The sequence below is a fragment of the Tachyglossus aculeatus genome, chromosome 9, assembly GCF_015852505.1.
Source record: "Tachyglossus aculeatus isolate mTacAcu1 chromosome 9, mTacAcu1.pri, whole genome shotgun sequence".
Classification (NCBI taxonomy): Eukaryota; Metazoa; Chordata; class Mammalia; order Monotremata; family Tachyglossidae; genus Tachyglossus; species Tachyglossus aculeatus.
In genome coordinates, this window is record NC_052074.1 from 58688574 (window position 1) to 58713536 (window position 24963).

A 24963-nucleotide genomic window follows, 5' to 3' on the forward strand; every position below is an offset into this window, starting at 1 on the left:
TTTGTTACTCTATTTATTTATTTTACTTGTATATATCTATTCTATTTATTTTGTTAGTATGTTTGGTTTTGTTCTCTGTCTCCCCCTTTTAGACTTTGAGCCCACTGTTGGGTAGGGACTGTCTCTCTATGTTGCCAACTTGGACTTCCCAAGCGCTTAGTACAGTGCTCTGCACACAGTAAGCGCTCGATAAATACGATTGATGATGATGATGATGAAGGAACTTACTTTTCTTTCCCAGGACATGAAGGAAGACACAAAAAAGGAAGGCTTATGTGTCGGGTCACCCGGCAGGCAACCTCTCTGAACCACAGTGTCCTCATCTGTAAAATGCAGGTGCAATACCTATCCTCCCTCCTTCTTAGAATGTGAGTGCGATGAGGGGCAGGGACTGGGTCTGACCTGATTATCTTGTATCTACCCCAGTGCTTAGCGTAGTGCTTGGCACATAATAAGTAATCAACAAAATACCACCGTTATCAATTGCTTTCACCGCGAAACTTCTGGAAAACACTTTCCCAAAGTCCTTTAAGAAAGCAGCATCACAAGCGGGCCCCAAGTTTATCCGAAGGGCAGGGCAAATCAGAAATGAATCAGAAATGAACCAGGAGGAGAAATGACCACTCCACGCCAGGGGTAGAAGCAGGGTGGAAAGAGCCTGGTCCTGGGAGTTAGGAGCCTAAATTCTAACCCCAGCTCCGCCACTTGCCTGCTGTGTGGCCTTGGACATGTCATTTCACTTCTCTGGGCCTCAGTTTCCTCAACTGTAAAATGGGGATTCAGTACCTGTCCTCCCTCTTATTTCCCTTTCCTACTTCCCCCTTTCCCCCTCTAGATTGTGAGCTCGTTGTGGGCAGGGAATGTGTCTATTATATTGTTCTACTGCACTTTCCCAAGCGCTTAGTACAGTGCTCTGCACACAGTAAGCGCTCAATAAATACGATTGAATGAATGAATGAATACAACATTACTTAGGTGGTGAGCCCCATGTGTCCTACCTCATCATTATCATCATCAATCGTATTTCTTGAGCGCTTACTGTGTGCAGAGCACTGTACTAAGCGCTTGGGAAGTACAAGTTGGCCACCTGATTATCTTGTACTTACTCCAGCACTCAGGTCAGTGTTTGGCACACAGTCAGCGCTTAACAAATAATAATAATAATAATAATAATAATAATGGCATTTATTAAGCGATTACTATGCTATGCTATGCTATGTTCTAAGTGCTGGGGGGGTTACAAGGTGATCAGGTTGTCCCAAGTGGGGCTCACAAATCCCACAATTATTATTATTACCAGCGAAGAACAACACGAAGCCCCAGGAGCTTCAGGAAAATAAACCCTGGAGTTCAGCAGGGCCCCAGGAACAATGCCAGTGTGGGTCACCGACCTGGCAAAAACTTGAGCGTCAGAAGGAAAAACAGAGAACTGCCCCAGTATGACTAAACGAACGGTGCTCTCCTGGGTATAAAGTGACCCAGAGCTCATCTGGAAAGGGTTTTTTCCCCCCCAAATATTATCCATTCCCAATTTATGCGTCATCAAGATTTCCCACAGGCCTTTTCTATTAGCCGGGAAAACCACCAACTCAAGAGGCTGGCTTCTATATTCCTGGCACTCTGAGATACTCTGATCTCTCCGGCGCCAATCATAGCCTGGATCCCAGCACTCCACAATACCCAAAGTGCGTGAGTACAAAGAAAAACTCACTGGGGATGAGTCACACGGGGTCGGATTCTCCCGGTTCGCAGTTCCTCCCTGATTGTAAAGGAACGTTCATGAGGGCAACGGGGCGGGCGAGGTGCAATAGGGAGGGCACTTGACCTCGGCCGGTCCCGCGGCGGGGACGAACCAGTTCACGCCCCTCCTCCCGGACCGGTTTTCCTTTAAGACGAAGGAGTAATTACAATCTGGAAGGGCCTGGCGCCGTTTCCCAGGGTTGACGAGGTGTCCAGGCCCGGCTCGCAAGGAGGCAGATGAGGCCTCGGCCGACCCTGGCTCGCTGGCGACGAGGTCAGTGCCGGCTCCCGCGGCCTGGGCTGCCGGCCTCCCGCCTCGTCCCCCCGCTCCGGCAGCTGGCGGCCTCCTGTTGTTGTCGTTGCTCGTTACTGGCATTTGTTAAATTCTCCCTGTGTGCCAGGCGCTGTACTAGGCGCTACGGTAGATAGAAGACGGTCAGGTTGGACACGGTCCGTGCCCCGCATGGGGCTCAGAACCTTAATCCCCATTTGACAGATGAGGGAACTGAAGCCCAGAGAAGCGAAGTGACTTGCCCAAGGTCACACACGGGCTTTGGAGTCAGGGGTCACGGGTTCGAATTCCAGCTCCGCCAGTTGTAAGCTGTGTGACCCTGGGCAAGTCGCAACTTCTCTGGGCCTCAATTCCCACATCTGTAAAACGGGGGTTAAGACTGTGAGCCCCCCGTGGGGCAACCTGATCAGCTTGTATCCTCCCCAGCGCTTAGAACAGTGCTTTGCAAATAGTAAGCGCTTAATAAATGACATTATTATTATTAAGGGGCAGAATCAGGATGGGAATCTAGGTCTTTCGGACCGCCAGGCCTGTGCTCTATCCACTAGGCCATAATGCTTCTCTGACACCCGTTACCGCGGGGTCCCTGCTCGGGCGCCAGGCTTTCCACCACGTGTCCTCGTCTCGGCACGCGTCCTCAGCGGCCCTCTCTGAAGCGGGGCATCTTCCCCGAGGGAGCCGGGGGAGGAGGGAGGATTTCAGATCAACTGCCGGCACCCGGGTAGGAGTCCCCAAAGAAAACAGGAGGTGTCCAGGAAACGGGAGACACCCGGGGGGAGAAGGCACTGCCTGCTAATGACCCTGGCTACTGTAACGGCATTTACCAAAGGACAAAAACCCAAGAGGTTGATTCGCGGAGAAGGATCCTCAGCTTAGGGCTTCAGAAGGAAGTTTAAAAACAGACCAGATAGGGAGGAGGAGAAAAACCCAAGAGGTTGGATTCGCAAGGAAAGATCCGTAGCTCAGGGCTTCAGAAGGAAGTTTAAAAACAGAACAGACAGTGAGGACATCCTGGAACGCCGGCTTTCGACGTCACTCCCCTCACTGCTGAGAATAAAAAAGAAAACCGCTAATTCCTCAAGTTGTCAATATCATCATCATCAATCGTATTTATTGAGCGCTTACTATGTGCAGAGCACTGTACTAAGCGCTTGGGAAGTACAAATTGGCAACATATAGAGACAGTCCCTACCCAACAGTGGGCTCACAGTCTAAAAAATATCAATTTCAGAAGCCATTTTCCAAGGCCTTCTAATAATAATAATAATGATGATGGCATTTGTTAAGCGCTTACTAAGTGCGAAGCACTGTTCTAAGCTCTGGGGGGGATACCAGGTGATCAGATTGTCCCACTTGGGGCTCACAGTCTTAAACCCCATTGTACAGATGAGGTAACTGAAGCTCAGAGAAGTGAAGTGACTTGCCCAAGGTCACACAGCAGACAGGTGGCGGAGCTGGGATTAGAACCCATGACCCCTGACTCCCAAGCCCGGGCTCTTTCCACTGAGCCACGCGGCTTGTGACCCACACAGAGTGCTCTTACGTGGTTCCCGGGGAGGCCCGCGTTGAGGAAGACTCCCCCGTTTTGTGTACGCGCGCCTTGAGAGGGACCACGACCACTTCTCCTGACAGGGCACTGTGTCAGGGAGGAATGCTTCCTCCTCCCTGATCGGCGTTCCGGCCAAAACCCGTTTGGAAGACAGGTGCTATGGAAAAACTGAGAAGGACATCCTCTCTCTCTCTCTCTCTCCTCTCTCTACGCTGTGGCCATCTGACCTCTACCCCTCCACCAGGCCAGATCTAAGCCCCAAGATCTGAGAAAGACCACATGGTACCCAGAGCAGAGATTTGGACGGCCATCTGTTCAATAATAATAATAATAATGATAATGACGGCATTTTTAAGCACTTACTATATACAAAGCACTGGGGAGGTTACAAGGTGAGCAGGTTGTCCCCCAGGGGGCTCACAGTCTTCACCCCCATTTTCCAGATGAGGGAACTGAGGCCCAGGGAAGTGAGGTGACTTGCCCAAAGTCACGCAGCTGACAATTGGCGGAGCCGGGATTCGAACCCATGCAAAGCCCAGGCTCTTTCCGCTGAGCCACACCGCTTCTCTAACTGCTTCAAGTGAGAAGCAGTGCGGCCTTGTGGAAAGAACACAGGCCCGGGAGTCGGAGGACCTGGGTTCTAATCCCAGCTCCGCTACTTGACTGCTGTGTGACCTTGGTCAAGTCACTTAACTTCTCTGGGCCTCAGTTTCCTTATCTGTAAAAGGGGGATTAAATCAATCAATCAATCGCATTTATTGAGCACTTACTGTGTGCAGAGCACTGTACTAAGCGCTTGGGAAGTACAAGTTGGCAACATATAGAGACAGTCCCTACCCAACAGTGGGCTCACAGTCTAAAAATCCCACTCAACTCCTACTTAGACCGTGAGCCCCCCATGGGACAGGGACTGTGTCCAACCTGAGTATCCTGTATCTACCCCAGGGTTTAGAAAATCAATCAATCGTATTTATTGAGTGCTAACTGTGTGCAGAGCACTGTACTAAGCACTTGGGAAGTAAAGTGCTTGGCACAAAGTGAGCACTTAGAAAAGACCACAAAAAACAAAAATAAATCATAGCCAGGTGAACTAAGGAAAGTTTCAATACAATTTAAGGCCCTGTGGTTTTTTTATTTTTTACCGTGGTATTAGGGCACACACCTTCTGTAGAAGAATGTACATCTTTTCCTTTTCCTGTGTGTGTCAGTACTGGGCAGAACGGTGGAAAACTCCACTCTCCGTAACTCCCCGGAGCCGCCCGGCCCCTTTCTGCCCCTCCAAGGGGCTCCAGGCTCAGGCTCATGGACGAGCAGTGGTCCCTCAGACAGACAGAGGACCCAGTCCCACCACACTTATTACCTGAGTAAATAAGAATAATAATGGTATTTGTTAAGCGCTTACTATGTGCAGAGCACTGTTTATTCTTATACTCTACTATTCCCCCCTTATTCCTAATCGGATTTTATGTCTGTCTCCCGTGAAGCCCGTGAGCTCCTTGTGGGCAGGAAACACATCTACCAACTCTGTTGTACTGTATTGCTCTAAGCACTTAGTACAGTGTTCTGTGGGCGGTGAAGCGCTCACTAAAAACCATCGATTGAGGGCATCATCATCATCAATCGTATTTATTGAGCGCTTACTATGTGCAGAGCACTGTACTAAGCGCTTGGGAAGTACAAATTGGCAACACACAGAGACAGTCCCTACCCAACAGTGGGCTCACAGTCTAAAAGGGGGAGACGGAGAACAAAACCAAACACAGCAACAAACTAAAATAAATAGGATAGATATGTACAAGTAAAATAAATAAATAAATAAAGTAATAAATATGTACAACCATATATACAGGGCAGGGGGTACAATGCTAGAGGAGCAGCGGGTGAGGGGGCAGGACGGAGAAAGGGAGGACAAGTCGTGACGCGTAAAAACGGAGTTGTTTAGGCGGAACACCGCGACCCTGAAGCCCCTGAGGTTCCAGCTGGAATGCGACAGGGTCGTTGAGGAACAAATGCAACATCCTCCAAGGCCTGTTCAATAATAATAATAATGACGGCATTTATTAAGCGCTTACTATGTACAAAGCGCTGTTCTAAGCGCTCTGTCTCTGGCGAGACACGGCAAGAGAGAGATGAAAGGAACCGGTCCACGGCTTCCTACTGTAGGTCAAATGGACCCAAACCAGGAATGCTGGCGCAGAGGATGGGCGGCAAGGATGACGGAGCCTTCTGGGAACTGTCGTCCTTCACCCGGCAGGTGGACAGCAGATGGAATTTGTTACCGCAGTGACCAGTGAAGCCACACCTACCACAGGCTCAAGAGGGGTTGGAGAAATTATTTTTAATGACAACAGCCACGGTACTCGAGGTATTTGTTAAGCGAGGTATTTGCCCCTCTGCCAAGCTAGCTCTCTTCCTCCCTTCAAGGCCCTGCTGAGAGCTCACCTCCTCCAGGAGGCCTTCCCAGACTGAGCCCCTTCCTTCCTCTCCCCCTCGTCCCCCTCTTCATCCCCCCATCTTACCTCCTTCCCTTCCCCACAGCACCTGTATATATGTATATATGGTTGTACATATTTATTACACTATTTATTTATTTATTTATTTTACTTGTACATTTCTATCCTATTTATTTTATTTTGTTGGTATGTTTGGTTCTGTTCTCTGTCTCCCCCTTTTAGACTGTGAGCCCACTGTTGGGTAGGGACTGTCTCTATGTGTTGCCAATTTGTACTTCCCAAGCGCTTAGTACAGTGCTCTGCACATAGTATGCGCTCAATAAATACGATTAAAAAAAAAAAAAAAAAAGCACTTACTATTCGAGAAGATATCGTGTGACCAAAGCAGACCCAGTGCCCATCCAACACGGGGCTCACGGTCTACGAGAGACAGGGGACAGGTACTTCATCCCCATTTTACAGTTGAGAGAACTGAGGCCCAGAGAACCGAAGTGACTTGCCCAAGATCACACGGCTGACAAATGGTGGCACCGGGATTAGAACCCAGGTCTCCTGACGCTCAGCCCTGTGCTCTATCCACTAGGCCAGGCTGGGTTTCTAATTACGGATGAGAAGCCCACAACGGGTGTGGCTGGACGTTGGTTCCCCCGTCCCAGTCAATCAATCATATTTATTGAGCACTTCCTGTGTGCAGAGCACTGTATTAAGTGCTTGGGAGAGTACACAATATACCAGTGTTGGTAGACACGTTCCCTGCCCACCGGGAGCTTACAATCTAAAGGGAGAGGCTGACCTAAAAATAAATAATGGAGAGTATTTGACTGCTTACTGTGTGCAGAGCAGTGTACTAGGTGCTTGGGAGAGTACACTATAAAATATAATATATATATATATATATTATATTATATAAATATAATGTGAGTACTTATGTACATGAGTGCTGGGCTGCTGAGGATGCGGTGAATGAAGGGTACAAATCCAAGTGAAGCAGAAGAGAGAGGGAGAAGGGGACATGAGAGCTTAGTCGGGGAAGGCCTCTTTTTTTAAAAGGGTGTTTGTTAAGCACTTACTATGTGCCGGACACAGTTCTAAGCGCTGGGGTAGACGCAGGAGAATCGGTTTGGACTCCTGGGTTTTGGGGAACGGGTCCGAGAGCTCGCACTGAGAGTTTTCTCGGCGGGGTCTGATGCCCGAGGCGCTTCTGCAACGCCGGGAGTTGTAACGCACGAAAGCCGCTCGCCATCCAACGAGAAGGGAAAGAGAAGCCCTGTCTGGCCTCCCCAGACTGGGCGCTGATGTCTCTGATCCTTCAAAAACGGTGGCCCTGGTTGCCCTGGGGTACCGCACCTGGGCTTCTCCGCTGACATGACTGGTAGAACTGTTGGTCAGGAAACCTCTGGCTTAATCGTTTCCGTGTATATTGATTTTGTGAGCTGTAATGAAATCCAGTTTGCACAACTCGTGTCTTTACTGGATCAGGAAAGGTAAGGTAAGTGCATTAATAGCCTATGCTTGCTTTTTAAAGATCGATTTTACTATCTCGAAGGTGTGCCTCTTCCATCGTTAAGATACTCCTTTTAGTGGAGATTCATTTTCGAGCTCGTTACTAGGAATGAAGTTAAGCAATCTTTCCGAGACCAGTCGTGCAGGATTAAAACAGAAGTCTACTCGTGACGTAGTCCCGGGGCTCAAACGGCCCTCTGGGGCCCATTTCTAGAGTGGGCAGTCACCCTATCAAATACTTCTAATAATGATGGCATTTGTTAAGCGCTTACTATGTGCAAAGCAAGGTGTTCAGGTTGTCCCATGTGGGGCTCACAGTCTTCATCCCCATTTTACAGATGAGGTAACTGAGGCCCAGAGAAGTTAAGTGACTTGCCCAAGGTCACACAGCAGACATGTGGTGGAGCCGGGATTCGAAACCATGACCTTTGACTCCAAAGGCTGGGCTCTTTTCCACCGAGCCACGCTGCTTTTAATCATAAACTTTGGGTTTATGGTGTCCGGGTAGGCCCTGCACAACTACCGTGTGAATTTGCACAACAGAGATTTTCCTTCTTCTCCTCCCCAACTCCAGTTCAAGGGAACACCTCGGTGTTGGAGACACTAAGCCTTCTCTCCACGACATATCGGGTGGCTTGCAGTTTTGCTCTTTATCGCTTGATTTAAAGGCCAGCGTCCGCCAGACGGGAGATCTGAAGGAGGGATAGCTCCCCGTCGGTTGGAAACCCCAGGGAGGCCACTAACTCCGCTCACGTCGGGAGGTGGAATGGTAACCTGAAATTCATTGAAACCGGTGACCTGGAAGGGGAGGGTCTAAGGTCTCTGTCCAGCATCTCGACTCTCTCATTTAGGGTTTGCGCCTCACAAACCCCTCCATCTGGGCCGGCCGATGGGAAATGGGGAGCGGAAAATGTTTAAAGTCAACAGAGGGGCTGTGGCCACCCTGACCGCGGCCAGCTGGAGGCGGGGGCCGGAGGCAGATTTCGGTTCAGCGGCACCCCCGAGACCCAAGAACCCGGCGTCGGGTTCCAGCCGAACCTCGCACCCAGGAAAACCGGTGCGGTGGCACTCGCGCCTGGACCGACACCGGGCGTATGCACGGAACATTTCTCCCGTCCTGGCACCACATCCTACACGGATAAAAGACGCATCGGAGGGATGTTCCACAATTCCCCACTCTATCCAAAAAGCAGAGTGAAATCACACGATTATGGGAGAACCGCAGGTAGACGTCGACAAAATGTCACGATGGCCGCACGTGATCTCTTTTCACTTGGCTAGGGGCTGGAGCCGTGATTTTTTTCATCCTCTAAGGCAACTAGCATAGTTTTAAGAAGCAACGTTGCGAACGTTCAGAGACTGCTGGCTGCTGTAAAATCTGGGGTTTTAACCCTGCCTTCCTAGAAGTTCCTAAGCGATGGTGTTTGGCTGACGTGCAGGAACCGGGCCCCCTCAGTTGAGCCCCAAGCGAGGAGAAGTCCTGGTGCTTCCTGGGCTGTGAGAGCCTTCCTGCGATGCGAAGAAAGAGCGGGGCGGATGGACGGATGGCCCCGGGGCTCGGTGGAGGAGGAGAGGGCAGCGGCGCACCGCTACCGGCTCCCGCCCCTTCCGCCTCCACGGCACCCGAGGGGCTCCGGCCGGGGGGTGACCCCCTGCTCCGGACCCGGCCAAGGGAGCGGTGGAGGCGGACGTACTGGTCCCACCAGAGACCCGGGATGCAGCCCCAGGAAGGAGCCACACGACGGCCAGCCCGGAGGGGACGGTGCTCCAGCCTCCCGCCGCCGGGAACCTCGGGCCCCCACGGGACTCTCACGTCCCCGTAGGAACCTCGGGTCGGGGTTCGAGTAGTTTCCGGAGGGGCAGCGGCAGGCTGGACGCCCCGTGCTCTCCAGATGGACGCTCACACCAGCACGCTACATCTCCCTGGGCCTCTCACCTCTCCTCCAGGAGGCCTTCCCTGACTCAGCCCTCCTTTCCTCTTCTCCCACTCCCTTCTGTGTTGTCCTGACTTGCTCCCTTTCTTCATCACCCTCCCGGCCCCCAGTACTTATGCCCATATCTGTCACCAAGATTTATTTATATTCACATCTGCCTCCCCTTCTAGACCACAAGGTCGTTGTGGGCAGGGAGTGTGTCTGTTATACTGTACTCTCCCAAGCGCTTAGGACTGTTCTCTGCACACAGTAAGCACTCAATAAATGTGATCGACGGACCGACTCTCACCCCAACACACTGAATAACACCTTGGCGTTTTCCTCTCTCTGATTCAGTAACAAAGATCTGAAATCATCATCATCATCATCATCAATCGTATTTATTGAGCGCTTACTGTGTGCAGAGCACTGTACTAAGTGCTTGGGAAGTACAAGTTGGCAACATATAGAGACAGTCCCTACCCAATAGTGGGCTCACAGTCTAAAAGGGGGAGACAGAGAACAAAACCAAACATACTAACAAAATAAATAGAATAGATATGTCAAGTAAAATAAATAAACAGAGTAATAAATATGTACAAACATATATACATATATACAGGTGCTGTGGGGAAGGGAAGGAGGTAAGTGAAATGATCCACTTGGGCCCTCTACACCTTTAAAGAACAGACTGAGGCGTCTATCAGTTCGCGACACATTTAGGGGCATCGCTCATCAAAGGCAAGGGTAGAACTCCAGCCGAGGAGCAGATTTTCCTCCCCGCACTCTTCCCTGTGTGTTTTTCAAACAAACAACGAAGGAGCATCACAATGTATTTAGGACTCAAAGACACTGCCATTGGGAAAAAAACCCAACAACCAAGAACCCTAAATTTTCAAGTTAGTAGTGCAATGCTGGGGAGAGTATCCGCTTTCTAGGCTATTAAAACTACAAAGGGTATCAACTCTAGAAATACCCACCTTTGCACAGGGGCGCAAACGACACCACCCCGATAGAATTAACATCGTTTTAAAAGCGACCGGTTCGGAACGCCGGGGAGGGAAAACAATAAGCAGCCTGTTTCAACTTCAGTTTCCTGCGTGCGAGAGAGCGTGAGAAAGGAGTCAGGGAAGGGAGGCCGGCGGCGGCGCTCGGGGGATGGGTCGGAGGGGAACCGTGCCCCTTCAGAGCTGTGCGGTGCCATATGAGCTCGGCTCCACCCATCCTGGGCGTGGGAGGCCGGGGCCCGGTGCCCGGTGCCAAGTGGCATTAGCCCCAGCCCTGTTTGCAAGCCAGGCTTACTGCGGTATGCCAACTTAAGAGAGCTCTTGCATCACACCCTGAAGATCCACAAAGCAGGGCTCTGTCGAATCAGGGGGGGTGACGGCCCCGGGAGAGATAGGCCCGGTCGGCCTCTCGTGGGAACCGGACCCCTCTAATCTCAAGGTTTCCCCGGAAATGGTCCCCACAGCCATCGCGAGCTGTCCCCCTTGGCTCCCTTCTCCCTCCTGCAGAGCACACCCCCCCCCCAACCCCACCTCCGCTCACCCACAGAGCTACTCGCCGGCGCCAGACCACCCCGGGGAAGGAGACAGCAGCAGCGGCAAGCGACAAATGGAAACGGATCGGGTCGGCCTGAACGCCCGCTGGCTTATCGTCCGTCTCTGCAGTTGCGGGGCCCCTCACGGTTGACGTTATCTGGTCCCACTGTCTGCCCGAATGGCCGAACCTCCCGACAGGGACTCCAAGCTGTCAGGGGATCCCGGCGACGTACACCCTCCCCGGCAAAGTATCCTGTTTCCCTCAGTGCAACTCTGGGAATCCCTGGCCCCTGCCCCCGGCTGAGTTTTCTACCTTTAAAAGTAACCCAGGCCCTAAACCAGATCAGCTGGAAACCAATCTTTAGGGAGAAGGAAGGGGAGCGATGATGGCCAGGAAGCCCCGCCGCTCCACCTGGACCTTCAGGGAGAGCGCAAGTAAATCCAGCCTGGAAGGGACCGAATCTCGGAACCCGGTCGCACTTCAGAGGAGACGACGTCGGGCCTGAACGCGGATGACGGAAAGGGCTGTCCGTGGTCACTCCAGCTTCCGGGGGAAAGGACGGATCTCGCGGTATTGAGTGACTGCAGTCAATCACGACGTCGTCGACGGGCTGAGCCACCTGGCACCAAAACATCAAAGATACGATCCCAAAACACGAATCCGGAAAAACCCGAGTTTGCGCGCGGCAGCGGCCGAGCACGTCACCTGGACGAATGGGCCGGTCCATCCTCACCTCGACAACTGACGATAATAACTAGTAACTGCTATTTGTTATGCGACTTCCATCGCAACAATCCCATTTTTGAAAAAGGACCGGCCACCTGACCATCACCAGTCTTGTGCTGACACCCCCACCCAGAAGTCTCACAATTCCTATTCCAAATCACTCGACGCAGCGTGTCAAAAGGCCACGAACCATCTCTCTCGGCATTTCAGGTTAACCTAAACCTTCTTGGGCTTGGGAAAAGAGGCATTGGTCACCTTGGATTTTTTTTTAATGATATCTATCGATCAATCATTGGCATTTCAGTGTTTCCTCGCAGAGCGCTGTACTAAGCGCTTGGAAGCGGAGTTGGGGTACACGTTCCCTGCCCACAAGGGGCTTAGACTGATTTCGAGTAGCTTTTCAGAGTCCCTCATTAATGCTGAACTGTGAGAGAGGGGCTTGGTCCGGTAATTTCACTAATGCCAAGGTTTTGTGTTCATTAATAGGAGCTCCAGTCAAGCAAACCTAGCTTAAACTAACAAAAGCAGCTAAATTTACGGATTAGGCTTTTTCTTCACACCTAGGTATTGGCACACATGTTCTGGAAATTATCTTCCATTCTCAGGATTCTTGGTATGAATACTTTAAGTTTTAATTGGCTGACAGCGCAGAAAAGTTCCACCTTGGGTGGGGTGGGGTAAAGCCCAGCAGGTACTGGAACTGGTGTGTGGAACTCCTTTTTGGAAGGCTGAAGGGAAAGAGGGATTTTCTAGGATTTCTGTGCATGTCAGAATCAGCAGTTTCATCTGCTTTGTGATGCTTGAATGCCAGATCTACTGAAACTATCCTTCCCCACCCCCCCACCCCCCGACACACACTTGTCTTCAGTTGATTTTTCAAACTCTGCAAGGTAAGAATTCAACCAACGCCACCCCTGGGTCTAGCAGCCCCGGCGGATCCATTTCACAGTGGGCTCGTAGCAACGGGAACGGAACCGTCAACTGACATTTGTTCAAAGGCCTCCTCCTATGCTCAGCACATGCCAGGAGATTAAGTCCTTCCTCCCAACCCCCACGAAACCAAACAACAATATGGGAAATCTGTCCTTTGACTCCATCCCACCCTTTAGGCAAATAGAATCTGTAGAACCTGAAGAACCGTGCTGACAGACGACATCAGGGGCAGATAGGTTTTAAGACTGCTTACTTTCGAAACGATGAATGATTTGGGATTGAAACGTGGATTTTTTTTTCTTTTTTTTAAGCCCCCACTTGAAGATTTACAAGGCTGTAGGTTGGATGGGCATCATTTTGGGCCCAGACGTCTGTGTTCGGGCTTGCGCTCGACTCCCATTCAGCCAATACACTTCTAACTCCTTCCCACTTTGATAACGTGGCCAACTTTCACCCAATCCTATCCTCGACCCCACAAATCTCACCTGTCACTGTTTCAAAGGGAAACAAAGGAGGCAGATGGAAAAATGTTCCACATAAAGAACAAAATAAAGACCCTTTTTGTCATTTATTCACAACTTTAAAAATCAAATTCTTTTTCAGCTTTTTGAAGGCACCAGAGGGTAGCCCTAGCATATTAAAGATGTGTTTCTCTTTCTGCTTATTCTTTTAAAAGAACCATACGACCCTATCCATCCACCAGATAACACGCATTTTTCCTAAGCATCAGGAAAGTATTAAGTCCCTTCAGGTTGCTTTGAATCTCTCAGGAGGGTGTCCCCTCCCAGAATATAAATCCCCAATTTCAGCATGAAAAGACAACCTGCTTGAAAATGAACCCCTTAGCTCCTAGCCAGGTAAAGTACTTGACCGCCTCCAAGTTTCACTCTTAAAACACACCCCTGACCCTGGGGAAAATGGAGGAGGAGGAGGAGGAGGAGGAGGAGATAAGGAGGAGGAAGAAGAGAAGGAGGGGGGAAGGGCTAGCAGAAAAAATTGTGAAATGCAATCTCTCCTCAGAATTTCTGCCGGAATGGCTTCAATCAGGGTTATGCCGTTGAAAAAAACAACACTCCCTTTAAATGGGAATCTATACGCTGGTGTTCTAAACAGGAATGATCACAAATGAAAAAAAAAATAAATCAATATTAACAACTGTTTAACAGGCTCAGGGTCGGTTCGAGCTTTCTGGAATTCATAACGAAAAAAGGCTCTTCCCTGTTTGCAAGTTTTATCGAGGAGAAGGGCAAGCAAAGAGCCAGATTTATTTTTGCTTTGGAAATATTGATGGGAGTTGTGCATTTTACCTCCCACACAGTGTTTTCCAAATGTCTCATGAGATTTTTCACATACTCTAGAAAGTCCAGTTGCTTTCTGCCTCGCACGAAGTTTCGGCCTGAAGACAGGACTGGCCTCATTCATTCATTCAATCAATCGTATTTATGGAGCGCTTACTGTGTGCAGAGCACTGTACTAAGCGCTTGGGAAGTGCAAGTTGGCAACATCTGGAGACGGTCCCTACCCAACAGCGGGCTCACAGGCTAGAAGGGGGAGACAGACAACAAAACATACTGACCAAATAAAATAAATAGAATAAATATGTACAAGTAAAATAGAGTAATAAATATGTACAAACATATATACAGGTGCTGTGGGGAGGGGGAGGAGGAGGAAGGGGAGAGGAAGGAGGGGGCTCAGTCTGGGAAGGCCTCGATAATACGACTGAATGAACGAGGGACGAAAAGAAGGAGGGAGGGAGGGTCCGGGCTGACTGCAGCCCTCTTCCTCCCCCCACGCAATCTTTCTTTTGGCACTGGTCTTTTGTCTCTCACGGGATGTGGACTCACATGAACTCACGGACCCTCATCCCATCTCCCAAAATCAGCTCTGGCAAGAACCTCTAGGATGGGGGTACGGTGGGATGTTACATACACAGAAGGACAGTGGGTGCAACTTCTAAACATGCCAATAAAATTAGGGAGGTTTTTAAAAGCTTCTTCCTCCAAAGAAAGACACCCCCCACCCCAAACAAAAATTGCCTGGGTTACCCTCGGTTACCGTTTTTTCATTCTCTCGGCCTACAAACGGGAGAAAAATTCCTTCTTCCTGCCTCTGATGTTCTATCAGACACAAAGCGTCAAACTCAGTTTTCACTCGTCGTTTTCGAGAGAAAAATTCCCTCTTCCTGCCTCTGATGTTCTATCAGACACAAAGCGTCAAACTCGGCTTTCACTCGTCGTTTTCGGGAGAAAAATTCCTTCTTCCTGCCTCTGATGTTCTATCAGACACAAAGCGTCAAACTCGGTTTTCACTCGTCGTTTTCCGGCTATCTAATCAACTGCAGCGTGGCTCAGTGGAAAGAGCCCGGGCTTTGGAGTCAGAGGTCATGGGTTCAATCAATCAATCGCATTTATTGAGCGCTTACTTTGTGCAGAGCACTGTACTAAGCGCTTGGGAAGTCCAAGTTGGCAACATATAGAGACAGTCCCTACCCAACAGCGGGCTCACAGTCTAAAAGGGGGAGACAGAGAACAAAACCAAACATACTAACAAAATAAAATAAATAGAATAGATATGTACAAGTAAAATAGAGTAATACATATGTACAAACATCTATACATATATACAGGTGCTGTGGGGAAGGGAAGGAGGTAAGATGGGGAGGAGTTCGAATCCCTGCTCCGCCACATGTCTGCTGTGTGACCTTGGGTAAGTCACTTCACTTCTCTGAACCTCAGTTCCCTCATCTGTAAAATGGGGATGAAGACTGTGAGCCCCACGTGGGACAACCTGATCACCTTGTACCCCCCCCCAAGCGCTTAGAACAGTGCTTTGCACATGGGAAGCGCTTAACAAATGCCAAGTGCAAAAATGCAAACTGGAGTTTAAGGACGGGCACCCATTTCCCAACGCTGGGCCCTCTCGTATTTCGGAAATGAGTCGGGTTCGAGGGTCGGACAGCAAATTTCACCTGAGGAAGCTACCCCCTCCACTCACACCTTAGGCGTTTGTATCCAAGAGGCGGCTACGTGGACAGGCCTCCGGCCAGAGATTAAGGAGAGTTTTAGAGGAGAAGCAGGCTCCCCAACTTCCCCAGAGAGAGCTCCAAGATCATCACCGATAGTATTTATTGAGCGCTTACTATGTGCAGAGCACTGTACTAAGCGCTTAAGATTACACATGACACCCCTTAGCAGGAGAAGAGAGGTCGGAATGGGTGGCGCGTTTACGTAACCGGCGCCATCTGATGAAACCTATTCGGAGGCTGGCACCATCTGATGAAACCTATTCGGAGGTTCCCAAGGTCAGCTGAGGGCTTACCACTTTCAAACCTCCAGGCAGCCGGTCGGTTGCAAACACACCAGGAAAAACCGTTTTTTAAATCCTAAGAAAACTCCGGGGGCCCCGGCAGGCTGCCCGCTCGGCCGACATCTGACGGGTCTCAAATGTGCCCCAAAGAACGAAAATATCGACACTTACTTTCGCTTTTCCAGTTCTCACAGTTTCCGCGACTTCCTTCTCCCCCCGGAGTACCAGACCCCAGCATTTCCCCATCTCTGCCCACAGAAGGGGCGGCCCGCTAATTCTATTTTATTTCTCCTGAGGTCTGTCTCCCCCCACTCTGGACTGTGAGCTCCTTGCGGGCAGGGATTGTCACCCTTGGCTGTTGCACGGTACTTTCCCGGCGCTCAGTACGGTGCTCTGAACACAGTGGGCGCTCAATAGATACGACTGAATGAAGTTTCGCTCTTAAAACAGAACCCTGATCCTGGGGAAAATGGAGGAGGAGGAGGAGGAGATAAGGAGGAGGAAGAAGAGGAGGGGAAAGGGCTAGCAGAAAAAATTGTGAAATGCAGTCTCGCCTCAAAATTTCTGCCGGCGGCAAGAGCCCGGGCTTGGGAGTTAGAGGATGCGAGTTCTAATCCCGACCTTGCCACTTGTCTACCGTGTGACCTTGGGCAAGTCACTTCACATCTCTGTGCCTCAGTTCCCTCATCTATAAAATGGGGATTAAAAGGGTGAGCCCCACGTGGGACAACCTGATCACCCTGTATCCCCACCAGCGCTTAGAATGGTGCTTCGCACATAGTAAGCTCTTAAAAATGCCATTATTATTATTATTACCCTGTATCTACCCCCCATCTTACCTCCTTCCCTTCCCCACAGCACCTGTATATATTTATATATGTTTGTACATATTTATTACTCTATTTATTTATTTATTTTACTTGTACATATCTATTCTATTTATTTTATTTTGTTAGTATGTTTGGTTTCATTCTCTGTCTCCCCCTTTTAGACTATGAGCCCACTGTTGGGTAGGGACTGTCTCTATATGTTGCCAATTTGTACTTCCCAAGCGCTTAGTACAGTGCTCTGCACATAGTAAGCGCTCAATAAATACGATTGATGATGATGATGATTTCTCTGTGCCTCAGTTCCCTCATCTATAAAATGGGGATTAAAAGGGTGAGCCCCACGTGGGACAACCTGATCACCCTGTATTCCCCCCCAGCGCTTAGAAGCGTGCTTTGCACATAGTAAGCGCTTAACAAATGCCATTATTATTATTATTATTGCCCTGTATCTACCCCAGCGCTTAGAACAGGGCTTGGCACATAGTAAGCACTTAACAAATACCATCGTCATCATTATTATTATTATTACATCTGTCAAGTGGGGAATGAGACTGAAAGCGACCCCCCCATCAATTTAAACAGGCCTCAAGAGGAAACACCTCTCCTTTAGAAGAGATGAGGAACCAAGGGGAGAAACAGAGCAAAGGGCCATGGCTCAGCGGCAAGAACCCGGGCTTGGGAGTCAGAGGTCATGGGTTCAAATCCCGGCTCCGCCAATCGTCGGCTGTGTGGCTTTGGGTAAGTCATTTCACTTCTCTGGGCCTCAGTTCCCTCATCTGTAAAGTGGGGGTTAAGACTGTGAGCCCCACGGGGGACAACCTTGATTACCTTGCATCCCCGCCTAAAAGCTTAGAACAGTGCTTGGCACGTAGTAAGCGCTTAACAAACGCCATCATCATCATCAACATCATCATCATGGGTTCTAATCCCGGCTCCATCACCTGTCAGCTGTGTGCCTTTGGGCAAGTCACTTCTCTGGGCCTCAGTTCCCTCATCTGTAAAATAGGGGTTAAGACCGTGAGCCCCACGGGGGGCAACCTTGATTACCTTGTATCCCCCCACAGCGCTTGGAACAATCAATCAATCATCAATCAATCAATCATATTTATTGAGCGCTTACTGTGTGTAGAGCACTGTACTAAGCTCTTAACAAATGCCATCATCATCATCATGGGTTCTAATCCCGGTACCAACACTTGTCAGCTGTGTGCCTTTGGGCAAGTCACTTCACTGGGCCTCAGTTCCCTCATCTGTAAAATGGGGGTTAAGACCGTGAGCCCCACGGGGGACAACCTTGATTACCTTGTATCCCCCCACAGCGCTTAGAACAATCAATCAATTGTATTTATTGAGCGCTTACTGTGTGTACAGCACCGTACTAAGCGCTTAACAAACGCCATCATCATCATCATGGGTTCTAATCCCGGCTCCACCACTTGTCAGCTGTGTGCCTTTGGGCAAGTCACTTCTCTGGGCCTCAGTTCCCTCATCTGTAAAGTGGGGGTTAAGACTGTGAGCCCCACAGGGGACAACCTTGATTACCTTGTATCCCCCCCCCCCGCCGTGCTTAGAACAATCAATCAATCAGTCAATCTTATTTATTGAGCGCTTACTGTGTGTACAGCACTGTACTAAGCGCTTAACAAATGCCATCATCATCATCATCATCATCATGATGGGTTCTAATCCCGGCTCCACCACTTGTCAGCTGTGTGCCTTTGGGCAAGTCACTTCTCTGGGCCTCAGTTCCCTCATCTGTAAAGTGGGGGTTAAGACTGTGAGCCCCACGGGGGGCAACCTTGATTACCTTGTATCCCCCTCCCAGCGCTTGGAACAGTGCTTGGCACATAGTAAGCGCTTAACAAACGCCATCATCATCATCATGGGTTCTAATCCCGGCTCCGCCACTTGTCAGCTGTGTGCCTTTGGGCAAGTCACTTCACTGGGCCTCAGTTCCCTCATCTGTAAAATGGGGGTTAAGACTGTGAGCCCCACGGGGGACAACCTTGATTACCTTGTATCCCCCCACAGCGCTTAGAACAATCAATCAATCAATCGCATTTATTGAGCGCTTACTGTGTGTGGAGCATTGTACTAAGCGCTTAACAAACACCATCATCATCATCATGGGTTCTAATCCCAGCTCCGCCACTTGTCAGCTGTGTGCCTTTGGGCAAGTCACTTCTCTGGGCCTCAGTTCCCTCATCTGTAAAGTGGGGGTTAAGACCGTGAGCCCCACGCGGGGCAACCTTGATTACCTTGTATCCCCCGCCAGTGCTTAGAACAGTGCTTGGCACATAGTAAGCGCTTAACAAACGCCATCATCATCATCATGGGTTCTAATCCCGGCTCCGCCACTTGTCAGCTGTGTGCCTTTGGGCAAGTCACTTCTCTGGGCCTCAGTTCCCTCATCTGTAAAATGGGGGTTAAGACCGTGAGCCCCACGGGGGGCAACCTCGATTACCTTGTATCCCCTGCCAGCGCTTGGAACAGTGCTTGGCACGTAGTAAGCGCTGAACAAATCCCAACATTATTATTATTACTATTATTATTATTACTATTATTATTATTAAGGGCCATTTTGCTGTTTGGCTGACCCCCGGGGGGAAGGCCCTGGGAGCTGGGGGCCGCATCCCTACCGTTGGCGGCGGCGAGGAGGCCTCTGGTGCCTTGCCCACGTTGGCAGGGGCGGCCGAGGAGGTCGGTGCCAAGCCGCTGCGGCCCCGGGGGAGAAGAGGATTGCCCAACCCGCTCGGCCGGCCGCTCCGACTTGTCCCCGGCCTTCGGCACGCAACCGGCCTCGCACGCTCCCCCGACCCTACCTGCGTAGATGTTTGTACAGATTTATTACTCTATTTTTATTTATTTTACCTGTACATATCTATCCTATTTATTTTATTTTGTTAGTATGTTTGGTTTTGTTCTCTGTCTCCCCCTTTTAGACTGTGAGCCCACCGTTGGGTACGGACCGTCTCTATATGTTGCCAACTTGGACTTCCCAAGCGCTTAGTCCAGTGCTCTGCACACAGTAAGCGCTCAATAAATACGATTGATTGATTGATTAATACCCCCGCCGCCTCCGGGTGGCCCTCCGGGACTGCCCCCGGCCCCAACCGGGGGACAAGGGCTTAGGACCATAGCTGACGGTTGGCGGTGCCGGGATCTGAACCCGTGACCTCTGACTCCAAAGCCCGGGCTCTTTCCACTGAGCCACGGTGTCAATCAATCAATCAATCAATCGTATTTATTGAGCGCTTACCGTGTGCAGAGCACTGAACTAAGCGCTTGGGAAGTACAAGTCGGCAACATATAGAGACGGTCCCTACCCAACAGCGGGGTCACAGTCTAGAAGGGGGAGACAGACAACAAAACCAAACACATTAACAAAATAAAATAAATAGAATAGATATGTAATCGAGAAGCAGCGTGGCTCAGTGGAAAGAGCCCGGGCTTTGGAGTCAGAGGTCATGGGTTCGAATCCCGGCTCCGCCACTTGTCAGCTGTGTGACCTTGGGCAAGTCACTTCTCTGGGCCTCAGTTCCCTCATCTGTAAAATGGGGATTAAGACTGTGAGCCCCCCGTGGGATTACCTGATCACCTTGTAACCTCCCCAGCGCTTAGAACAGTGCTTTGCACATAGTAAGCGCTTAACAAATGCCATCATCACATGTACAAGTAAAATAAATAGAGTAATAAATATGTACAAACATATATACATATATACAGGTGCTGTGGGGAAGGGAAGGAGGTAAGACGGGGGGATGGAGGGGGCGGCGAGGGGGAGAGGAAGGAAGGGGGCTAATGATATTTGTTAAGCGCTTACTATGTGCCGAGTACTGTTCTAAGCGCTGGGGGGGGGGGGGGGGATACAAGGCAATCAGGTTGTCCCCCATGGGGCTCACAACTTAATCCCCATTTTACGGATGAGGTGACTGAGGCTTAGAGAAGTGAAGTGACTTGCCCAAAGTCACCCAGCTGACAAGTGGCGGAGCCGGGATTCGAACCCATGACCTCTGACTCCCGAGTCTGGGCTCTTGCCACTGAGCCATGCTGCTTCACTACCATCCCCCCATCTAGACTATCAGCTCCTCTTGGGCAGGGAACATGGCTACCAATCAATCAATCAATCGTATTTATTGAGCGCTTACTGTGTGCAAAGCACTGTACTAAGCGCTTGGGAAGTACAAGTCGGCAACATATAGAGACAGTCCCTACCCAACAACTATGTTTTATTGTACTCTCCCAGATGCTCTCCCAACTTCTAGACTGTGAGCCCACTGTTGGGTAGGGACCGTCTCTATATGTTGCCGACTTGTACTTCCCAAGCGCTTAGTACAGTGCTCTGCACACAGTAGGCGCTCAATTAATACGATTGAATGAATGAATGAATGAATCCTCTGCACACAGTAAGCGCTCAATAGCCCACTGTTGGGTAGAGGATTGTCTCTATATGCTGCCAACTTGTACTTCCCAAGCGCTCAGTACAGTGCTCTGCACACAGTGAGCGCTCAATAAATACGATTGATGATGATGATGATTAATAAATACGACTGAACGAAAGAAGGGGAGAGGGGGACGACCCAGGACGCCTGGGGTGGGGGGGCGTCGCCATTCACTCATCCCATCGTATTTACTGAGCGCTGTGTGCACAGCACTGTACTAAGCGCTTGGGAGAGTACGACATGGCTCAGTGGAAAGAGCCCGGGCTTTGGAGTCAGAGGCCGTGGGTTCCAATCCCGGCTCTGTCACTTAATAATAATAATAATGATGACATTTATTAAGCGCTTCCTATGTGCAAAGCACCGTTCTAAGCGCTGGGGAGGTTACAAGGTGATCAGGTTGTCCCTCGGGGGGCTCCCAGTCTTCATCCCCATTTTACAGATGAGAGAACTGAGGCCCAGAGAAGTGAAGTGACTTGCCCAAAGTCACACAACTGACAACTGGCGGAGTCGGGATTTGAACCCATGACCTCTGACTCCAAAGTCCGTGCTCTTTTCCAACTGAGCCACACTTGTCAGCTGTGTGACTTTGGGCAAGTCACTTCACTTCTCTGGGCCTCAGTTCCCTCATCTGGAAAATGGGGATTAAGGCTGTGAGCCCCCTGTGGGACAACCTGATCACCTTGTAACCTCCCCAAGCGCTTAGAACAGTGTTCGGCACATAGTAAGCGCTTAATAAATGCCATCATTATTATTATTATTATTACAAATCGACGACAGAGACGGTCCTAACCCAACACCGGGCTAGTTGCCGAGGAGGGCTAGGCTGTGAGCCCGCGGGGGCTGGGTTGTACTTTCCGAGCGCTTAGTACAGTGCTCTGCGTGCAGTAAGCGCTCAATAAATGGGGATGAAGAATGGGAGCCCCTCGTGGGACAACCCGATTACCTTACGTCTCCCCCAGAGCTTAGAACAGCGCTCGGCACATAGTAAGGGCTTAACAAATGTCATTATTATTATTATTATCTTTGTTAGCTGTGTGATTTTGGGCAAGTCACTTAACTTCTCTGTGCCTCGGTTACCTCATCTGTAAATCAATCAATCAATCGTATTTATTGAGCGCTTACTATGTGCAGAGCACTGTACTAAGCGCTTGGGAAGTACAAGTTGGTAACATATAGAGACGGTCCCTACCCAACAGTCACTCATATTTATTGAGCGTTTACTTGTGTTCAGAGCATTGTGCTAAGTGCTTGGGAGATTACAATAATAATAATAATAATAATAATAATAATAATAATAATGGCATTTGGAGTCAGAGGTCATGAGTTCAAATCCCGGCTCTGCCACTTGTCAGCTGTGTGACTTTGGGCAAGTCACTTCACTTCTCCGGGCCTCAGTTCCCTCATCTGTACAATGGGGATTACGACTGTGAGCCCCCCGTGGGACAACCCGATCACCTTGTAACCTCCCCAGCGCTTAGCACAGTGCTTTGCACGTAGTAAGCCCTTAACAAATACTGATGACATTTATTAGGCGCTTACTACGTGCAAAGCACTGTTCTAAGCACTGGGTTCATGCCATCATTACTATCATTATTATCATTATTAATAAATACGATGGAATGAATGGGTGGATGAACTCGGAGCAGCAGAGACTGTGAGCCCGTTGCCGGATTGCCTTTCCAAGCGCTCAATACAGTGCTCTGCTCACAGTAGGCGCTCAATAAATAGGATTGAGCGGATGAATTTCCCCCGGCGGCCGCCAGGGGGAGCGCTCATAATAATAAGCGCTTAGTCCAGTGCCCTGCACACAGTAAGCGCTCAATAAATACCACTGAATGAATGAATGACAATAATAACGGTATTTGTTCATTCATATATTCATTCAATCCTATTTATTGAGCGCTTACTGTGTGCAGGGCACTGTACTAAGCGCTTGGGAAATACAAGTCGGCAACATCTAGAGACGGTCCCCACCTAATAATGGTATTTGTTCATTCATTCAGTCGTATTTATTGAGCGCTTACTAGGTGCAGGGCACTGTACTAAGCGCTGGGGGTAAAGACAAGGTCATTCATTCATTCAGTCGTATTTATTGAACACTGACTGTGTGCAGGGCACTGTACTAAGCGCTTGGGGAACTACAAATCGGCAGATAGAGCGCTTATTAGGCGCCGAGCACTGTCCTAAGCGCTGGGGGGAGAGACAAGGTCATTCATCCATTCAGTCGTATTTATTGAACACTGACTGTGTGCAGGGCACTGTACTAAGCGCTGGGGGTAGAGACAAGGTCATTCATTCATTCAGTCGTATTTACTGAGCACTTACTGTGTGCAGGGCACTGTACTAAGCGCTTGGGGAGCTACAAATCGGCAACAGATAGAGCGCTTGCTAGGCCCCGAGCACTGTCCTAAGCGCTGGGGGGACAGGCAAGGTCATTCATTCATTCAGTCGTATTTATTGAGCGCTTACTGTGTGCAGGGCACTGGACTAAGCGCTTGGGAAGTACAAGTCGGCAACATCGAGAGCCGGGCCCCACCTAATAATGGTGTTTGTTCATTCATTCAGTCGTATTTATTGAGCGCTTACTATGTGCAGGGCACTGTACTAAGCGCTGGGGGGAGAGACAAGATCATTCAGTCGTATTTATCGAGCGCTTACTGTGTGCAGGGCACTGGACTACTAAGCGCTTGGGAAATACAAGTCGGCAACATACCTGTACTGTACTAGGCGCTTGGGAAGTACAAGTCGGCGACATACCTGTACTGTACCAAGAGCACTGTACTAAGCGCTTGGGAAGTACAGGTTGGCAACAGGGCTGTACCGTACTAAGCGCTTGGGAAGTACAAGTCGGCGACATAGCTGTACTGTACTAAGGGCACTGTACTAAGCGCTTGGGAAGAACAAGTCGGCAACACAGCCGTACCGTAGTAAGGGCACTGTACTAAGCGCTTGGGAAGAACAAGTCGGCAACAGGGCTGTACTGTACTAAGCGCTTGGGGAGTACAAGTCGGCAACACAGCCGTACCGTACTAAGGGCACTGTACTAAGCGCTCGGGAAGTACAAGTCGGCGACACAGCTATACCGTACTAAGCGCTTGGGAAGTACAAGTCGGCAACACAGCAGTACTGTACTAAGCGCTTGGGAAGTATAAGTCGTCAACATAGCCGTCCCGCACTAAGAGCACTGTACTAAGCGCTTGGGAAGTACAAGTCGTGCAACATAGATGCACTGTACTAAGCGCTTGGGAAGCACAAGTCGGCGACACAGCCGTACCGTACTAAGGGCACTGTACTAAGCGCTCGGGAAGTACAAGTCGGCAGCATAGCCGTACCGTAGTAAGGGCACTGTACTAAGCGCTTGGGAAGTACAAGTCGGCGACACAGCCGTACCGTACTAAGCGCTTGGGAAGTACAAGTCGGCAGCATAGCCGTACCGTACTAAGGGCACTGTACTAAGCGCTTGGGAAGTACAAGTCGGCAACACAGCTGTACCGTACTAAGCGCTTGGGAAGTACAAGTCGGCAACACAGCCGTACCGTACTAAGGGCACTGTACTAAGCGCTTGGGAAGAACAAGTCGGCAACACAGCTGTACTGTACTAAGCGCTTGGGAAGTACACGTCGGCGACACAGCCGTACCGTAGTAAGAGCACTGTACTAAGCGCTTGGGAAGTACACGTCGGCGACACAGCTGTACCGTACTAAGCGCTTGGGAAGTACAAGTCGGCAACA

At 49.9% G+C, this 24963-nt stretch overlaps 1 protein-coding gene across 1 annotated transcript in view; it reads right to left on the reverse strand.

Moving 5' to 3' along the window:
• The window catches only part of NFE2L2 (nuclear factor, erythroid 2 like 2), a 49658-nt gene that overhangs the window by 22681 nt on the left and 2014 nt on the right, over window positions 1–24963 (reverse strand). The gene's annotated exons all lie outside the window — the stretch shown is intronic.